Below are 7205 nucleotides of genomic sequence, written 5' to 3' on the forward strand. Positions count from 1 at the left end.
ATTGTTCAAACAATTATCGGTATGAATAAAAGACGTCCAAGAGTACCCCCTCCCTCTCTCTCTCCTTCTGGCTCTGGCTCTGGATTTTTATGAATAGCAATCTTGTCAGGCCTCCTCCATATAGAAATGAAACTAAAGTCTCGGTTATTCATAAATTCAAGGAGGTGGAGACGGTGGGCACACAGAGCCTGAAAGAGGCTGCTCGGCAAACTGAAGTTGAGTCAAGTGGTTTTGCTGAATTAATTATCGATAAACGAGATAACGATGGGCCTTTTTTTTATCAATATACAACACGAAAAAAATATTAATAATTGCCCAAATAAAATAAGCAAAATAAGCTATTATTGGCTTGGCAGATTGTGTGTATTGAACAGGTTCTAATGCCAAATTAGCAATTGCTTTGGCCCTTTTTTCTGAATTCTGCAGGGAATTTAGCAAAGCAAAAGATAATTTCGATAATCGATACCTTATAGAATTAATATAATTGACAATAAATGGTTAAATCATTTTTAAAACAGCTTAAAAATATAATTGACGTATAAAGGATAGCTTATTAAATAAAGTAAATGCCCATGAATAAATAAATTAATTGAAAACGCTCTTAAAAATAGGCAATGGAATATTTTAGAATTCAAATAAAAAAGAAATCAAGATATCATCGAAATGTCGATGTTTGTATACCCTTGCAGGATCATTGATTCGAATTAAAATTTCTCATAGGTAAGCCAAAGATATAATTTTGGGGGCGAAGGGCAATCACTGTCAATATCACTAATACTCTTTAGATGTTAACAGCGGGGAGGCCGCGAACAGAATGAGGCGAGTGCGATGACTGTACCTGTATTTATAGTCACCGAGTAAAGAGAACAGAGAAAGTGAGAGCGAGAGAGAGTTATTAGCAGAGATGGACAGAGAGGGATAGAGAGAGAGCGAGCGAGAGGGAGCGAGAGGGAGCTAAATCTTTTACACTCACAGATTATGCATTTTCTCTGCATTAAACGATCGCTTGTATGAAAGCTTTATGAAATAGTCGTCCGATCTTAATAAAATTTATACAGAAATTATGAATACAGAAATTATAATAATAATAAATAATAGAAAACGGGAAAAGTTATAATTTGTTATCTAAAAAGTTTCCCATAGTTAAACTAATGATGCTGATCAATAATTTATATACAATATATGGTTAAAAATTACTTCTGACTAAAATGATAAGACCCTGCAAGGGTACTATGAAATATAATTAACTAAAATCAAAGACAACCCCCAAATTCATAAAATTTTCCAGGCGTGCCTCGCCAATAATTGACTTTCCGTTCCCAATTTCCAAGAAAAAAATATGGCAAGTAAAAAAGAACATGGGGAACAAAGGCAAAATAATATAAAGAAATTATGGCAATATGGAGCTCCAGTGAATGGTGAAAAATTAAGAAATCAGAGATGATGACTCGTCAGCTATGACCACAAAGCATATACATCCATACATACATCCAACGTATATGACGCAGACACTCGTCTCCTCCTTGACTCCTCTTGGACACAAGTGAGTGAATCGTAATGAGTTTTGAAATGTACACCAGGACCGTTCGGTGTCATTACGGACCCGACCTCATCACTGCCATTAGCATTCAAAGTCTGGGGATATGTACTACCTCCTCCATGGTCCCGACAAGAATATTGGGACCGGGATGGGTCGGTTAATTGGAGCGCATGATTGATTACAGTTTCCATTAATTACGCTCACTTTGCTCGCTTTTTCTGGTCATTAACCATTCAGCCGAGGACTCTGGGAGCCACAGAAATGTGAAGGGATCGAATCGAAAACGACATCGACATTTAAAATTCAAACGATTAACGAAATAAATTAAGATTCGATCCGGAAATAAATGCAATTTTCCATTAGCCAAACAAGAAGAGCTACTTAAGATTCCCAGGGGACAGATATTTGGGAGTTTCTGATGTATAAAGATATTTCTGGGCATGAGAAATGGGAATGGGAATGGGAATTGGGAACGGGACTGGGACTGGGAACTAAGTTCGGGAATCAGGTTCTATTTATGGCAAATTCCTACATCGCAGACGTATTTCACATTCAACACGATCGCTTTCCACCTCCTATACAAGTGCATTCGAAACGAAACGGACGGAATGGCTGGTACTGGGACGTAACGGGACGTGTCGCACAGAGGGACGTACGGAATGAAACGGGAGCAATGTGTAGAAAGCGAAAGCAACGAATGATTTGCAAAAAAAAAAAGAAATATATATATACATATATATATATATAGTTTAAAAAAATGCAAAACGAAAGAAAAATTTAGTAGGAAATTGGAGAATGTTTCAAAGTGTGTTTTTTTCATAAAAAAGTTTATTTGATGTATTTTTGTTGAATAGGTTTCAAAATAAACACAATTGACATTCTATTTACAATAGTTGTGGGGGTTTATTGCACTATATATCTATATACATATCGAGTTTATGATCTTTGCTATTTACAATAAACATGAGAAATGTCTATTTTGGGCTTAAGGTAAATGGTTCTTGTTGGCCGGAGAGTAATTAACAACTATTATTTCGTTTTAGTGCCTTTCGAAACATGAAAAGAGCTTTTAACAACTGGGAAATAAGATCAAATTGGCTTAAAGACACTAAAATTCTATGAAAAGTGTTTTGTATTTTGGGGAAAATTCCATTCAACATAATATATTTTTCACACTTACTTACTAATAGGGTAAGTTATTTTCCAATTAGCCTACTTTAAAAACTATTTGAGATATACGAGCCCCATTACTGACCCACTTCCTAGTAATTGTCCTATTCCGGGTCCTTTTCCCACAAACTAACACTCAAACACACAAATTCGTTTTGGAAAAGGTCATACCGGCATAAAGTTTTCGTTTTTAAAGTTCAAACCCCCAAATGGTCTTAAAGTTGCGCATACACATACACACACACACAGAGCATACTCAATAATTTATTTTTAGTTATGTTTTTCGGGGTTTCGACCGCAAACTCAATTTGGGCTCTTCATGAATTTTCCATGTGCGTCAAAAAAGGGGAGCAGGAAAAGGGCTGGCGACTGCTATCAGTCATTATTTGGAGCTGAGCTTAAATCTTTCATATTCCGCTTTCAAGGACCCCAATCCTTATGCATTTGCATGACCGACCGCATGTCCTGACTGCACACATACATAGCGAACGTGTCATCGACATGGAAGGACCTTCACTTTGGGCCCCGTCTTTGATTGCAGAGCACTTGAAAGTGCTCCTGTTACTGCCCCTTACCCCTAAGGAACTTGCTCTTGCTCTTGTTCTAATTCAACTTCTGGTCCTGATTCTGATTCTGATTCTGGCTCTGGTTCGGGTTGCGGTCCTGTGGCTTATGGTTGCCGGGCCCAGCTTGGGCCCTAATCTGCATAACTGCACAGAGCCAAAATGTCAAGTATTTCGCACTTAAAGCCATTCCATCCGGACATTCCATTAATTAGGGGTAAGGCTAAGGAGCTATTAACCAGGATATATACATATATACCTAAAGCATTCTATAATTTTACTTTTTTAAACTTAAAATGTACTTTAAAACGCTTTTATAATTAAAGTAACCATCTAGTATGGCTACATTGATAAACGAGTTCTTAAGCCACTTCATCTGGCTCCTTAACTTGGTTCTTTTAATTTTTTTTTTTCCTTCCTGCACAACTGGCAGGAAAACTACTGTAAATGGAATTTCCCGCTGTACAACTTGGCTTTGCACGCTTCCTCGCCGAGTGACTCTTCTTATTGTACGAGTATATGTGTTAAGTCTTTAATTAATTCTGTTTGAGCCACTTGATCTGGGTTTTAGCCGGGCTTTTCTCTGTCTACGAGTGGTTGTGTGTGTGTGTGTGTGCCAACTGCAGCTGTAAATTGAGGAATGCGCACACATAACTCATTTAGCATTCACGCTGCTTTCTCTCCCTCTCCTCCTTGGCTCCTTGGCTCCTTTGTTCTGCACTCTCTCTCTCTCTCTCTGTTTCTCCCCGCTCTCTGCTCCTTTTTTGCCTGCCTCCTTTCACTCCTCTACGCTTGCACTTTGGTTACAGTTATAATAGCTTCGTGTTGGTATGCGTGATTTGTTTTTGGCGGTTGGGGGGGGGTGTGCAGAGGACGGTGTGTGCTGTGCAGTGTGTGGTTAGTTGGGTGTGTGTGCGTGTCGCTATCTTATTGCGCTTTGTTGTGCTCTGAAGTGGTAGTAGGGGGTTAGTAGTGTAGTTGCAATAGTAGTAGAAATAGTAGTAGTATGTAGCAGTTACTGTACTCACTTTGATATTTGGCGACGCCTTTCAGCAATGTTCGTTGTTCTTATTGTTGTTGTTGTTGTTGTTGGTATTGTTATTATTGTTGCGACTCCTTCAGTTAATAGCTGGTCCCACTGGAGTTGTTGTCGTTGCTGCTGCTGCTGCTGCTGCTGGTGGCGTTCGCCTCTGATGATAAAATCGGCAATGTTTGGCACGCGCGTGTCACTGTGCTGGTATACCAGGCTGCTGCTGCTGTTGTTGTTTTTGTTGTTGCTGCTGTTGCTGCCGCTGCTTCTGCTCGTCCATATTGCCATTTATGCACTTGCATGTGTAGATGTATGTGTGTGTGTATGTGTGTGAACGCGCGCGACAAAGACGGACCACAAAACGGTATCGGTATTCGGTGGACTTATGTATTTGGAAAGTGCAGTTGCTCCTGCTGATGTTGCTGTTGTTGTTTTTGTTGCCGTTGAATTTGTTGCTTCTGCATTTTGTTTGGCATTTCCATTGGCCGCACTCGGGCGCCCTTGCCTGCACTTGCTTTTCTTTGTATTTTCTTTTTTCTTTTTTTTTTTGGTAACTTTTATATATTAACTATAGAATAACAAGAAAAAAAATTAATTTTTGATGTGTTTATTTATATGCATCTATAGATATGTCTGTGCATATGTGTGTTTGCATGTCTGTGTGTGTGTGTGTGTGAGGACGCGACACCCACGACGATTCACCACGAAAAGAGCATTCAACTCAACTCAGCTACCGTTGCTGTTGCCGCTACTGCAGATTTTTTTTTCGGCTTTTCGGTTTTTCTCTTGACTCTATTAATTTGGACGTTTTCTTTTTATGCATTTCTGCATGTGTCTATTTTTACAGCTCTATCTTGCTGGCCCGAGGGGGAGTTGCAAACTTTCCAAGAGCCAAGTGCCAAAGTGCCGTTTTGCAGTTTGACGTTGTTAAAAACTTTAGCTCACTGCCCTCGGGCTGTTGCTCGCTCGCTGGTTCAAAAGTAACTGAACTACGCCGCTCTGATTAGCGGCGATCTCTCCCTCTCTCTCTCTCTCTCTCTCTCTGACTCCCTGTGGTAGATTGGCGCTGTGGCGCTCTCTCACGATCTAAGCTGCTCTTTCTCTCGTTGCTCAGATGCTGGCAGTTACTGTTCTCTTCTTTTAATTTGTTTTGTCATACGTTTCTGTATGCGCCTCTTTGCGAGGTGAGTGTGAGTGTGTGTCTCCTGTTAAAGTTTCTGCAATGTTTTTGCCGTATTTAGTTGTTTGTTTTAATTTGAATTAGTTTTGATGCTTTGTTTGATTTATTTTGTTTGTTTTTGAGTGCGCGGCGACAACGTAGACTTAGAAGCTCTCAACACACAGACAGACAGACAGACACAGCATTTAACGGGACGGAGCCGTCCGTCTCGCTGATGTTTCACGTTGATGTTTCCGTTATTTGTGCGATACTGACTCAATTTGTTGCTCGGCACCGTGTATATAGCGTCGTCGTCGTCGGCACACGCATTCCCTTGCTGCTGCTGTGCTGCTTCTCCTGCTTCGCACTGACTCGGCTGTCGGTCGTTTGGTCGACGGGTCGCCTCGTCTAACGGTCGGTGTCGGTGGCTCTCTCTCCCCCTCGCCCCTCGCCCACTGTTCCCTTCGTTGCTGTTGCTGCTGCTGCCATTGCCTTTCTGCCTCTCTGCCTCTCTTGTGGGCGGGAAGTCGTTTAGTCCGCCCAGCGGCGGCGACACTTAACTTTGTCTTCCAAAAAAAATAAAGAGGGGGCGGGGGTTGGGTTAAGTACCAAATTCCGTTAGCAATATAATCTGAACCCATAAAGGTATGCTACCTTTTTATAAAAAACGAGGGTTAATTTCCGCTTTTAACCCCAAGTCGTAGTTTTTAATTGAATAATTATAATTATAATTTTTGAATATATTTTTCATCAAAAATCAACTCATTTTCTTTAATATTTTCCAGCAATAAAATTGTCTTTACATCTTCTCATATTTAAATGATTTACTTAAAATAAATTTAAAAAGGACTCACATGGCGTATGAGTAATATTTTTAGATTTTGTATTAATTTTTAATTTAATACATGAACATATTTCACACAACCCCCCTGCGACGCCACTGCCCTGCGGCACTTGCCACTTGTGCTTGCCCCGAAATAAAAAAACGGCATATAACGGCACTTCGTTGGATGCATGCAGCGCCGGGAATCGGGAGTCGCGATTCGGAATCGGAATCGGAGTTACAAAAAAGAATCGGAGTTGGATCGGAATCGGAATCGGAGTCGGCAGACGAAGTTGAAGCCTTGAGAACAACAGGAGCGGAGTTCATCGAGTTCAAGGACTATATTTTGCGGTAGCGTTATCAATATTACTAATAATTAGGACTGAGGGTAATTAAGTAAAATCAATATAATACCAAAATATTGATAGATTAATATATAGTATGATGTTCTTGATGGAGATCTTCAAGATAAGTAATGGCTTTGTTTTTCGACTTTTTGACACCTGGAAAGTCTGGCCCATTTTTTACCATTGGGGGTTAGTGGGTCAACTCCGTCCCTGGCCTTCGGGTTCGTGTCGGGTTTTTTTTTGGGATTCGGGTTCGGAATCGGGTTGTTGTCGCTCCCCGAGTTCCGTTGCGTCACCGGCGTTTGTTAGTTGCCACCTCTTAATGGGGGGTTTGGGGGGGGAGCGAGAGAGCGGAGGTGCAGTGTTGAGGTAGCTGCGTGGTAATGGTGAATTTATGGTTCTGTGGGCGGGAACAGATGGATGGGGTGAGAGAGCGATGGAGAGTGGGAGAGAAGAACGCTCCTGGCGCTTGAGGCTAACGGTGGTTGTTGATGCTTGTTTTTGTAATTCCCATTCACATTGTATTCCCCCATTCCCATTCCTCACATTTCACCATTTCCCCTTCTTCCGCTT

General features: G+C 40.8%; 1 protein-coding gene across 50 annotated transcripts in view; it reads right to left on the reverse strand.

Annotated features, from left to right (window-relative positions):
• The window catches only part of SK (small conductance calcium-activated potassium channel), an 81581-nt gene extending 75815 nt beyond the window's left edge, over positions 1-5766 (reverse strand). For 41 of the 50 annotated variants that reach the window (XM_086827570.1, XM_086827538.1, XM_086827569.1 and 38 more), the window contains exon 1: positions 4302-5740. The gene's annotated coding sequence lies outside the window, so the exon portion shown is untranslated. Of the gene's footprint in view, positions 1-4301 lie in introns of all 50 variants that reach the window. The other 9 variants (XM_086827539.1, XM_086827564.1, XM_086827533.1 and 6 more) reach the window with 2 other exon arrangements.
• Between the last annotated feature and the right edge of the window lie 1439 nt (positions 5767-7205).

This window comes from Drosophila serrata, unplaced genomic scaffold (genome assembly GCF_035046125.1).
Source record: "Drosophila serrata isolate PLE 108 unplaced genomic scaffold, ASM3504612v1 contig_176, whole genome shotgun sequence".
Taxonomy (NCBI): domain Eukaryota; kingdom Metazoa; phylum Arthropoda; class Insecta; order Diptera; family Drosophilidae; genus Drosophila; species Drosophila serrata.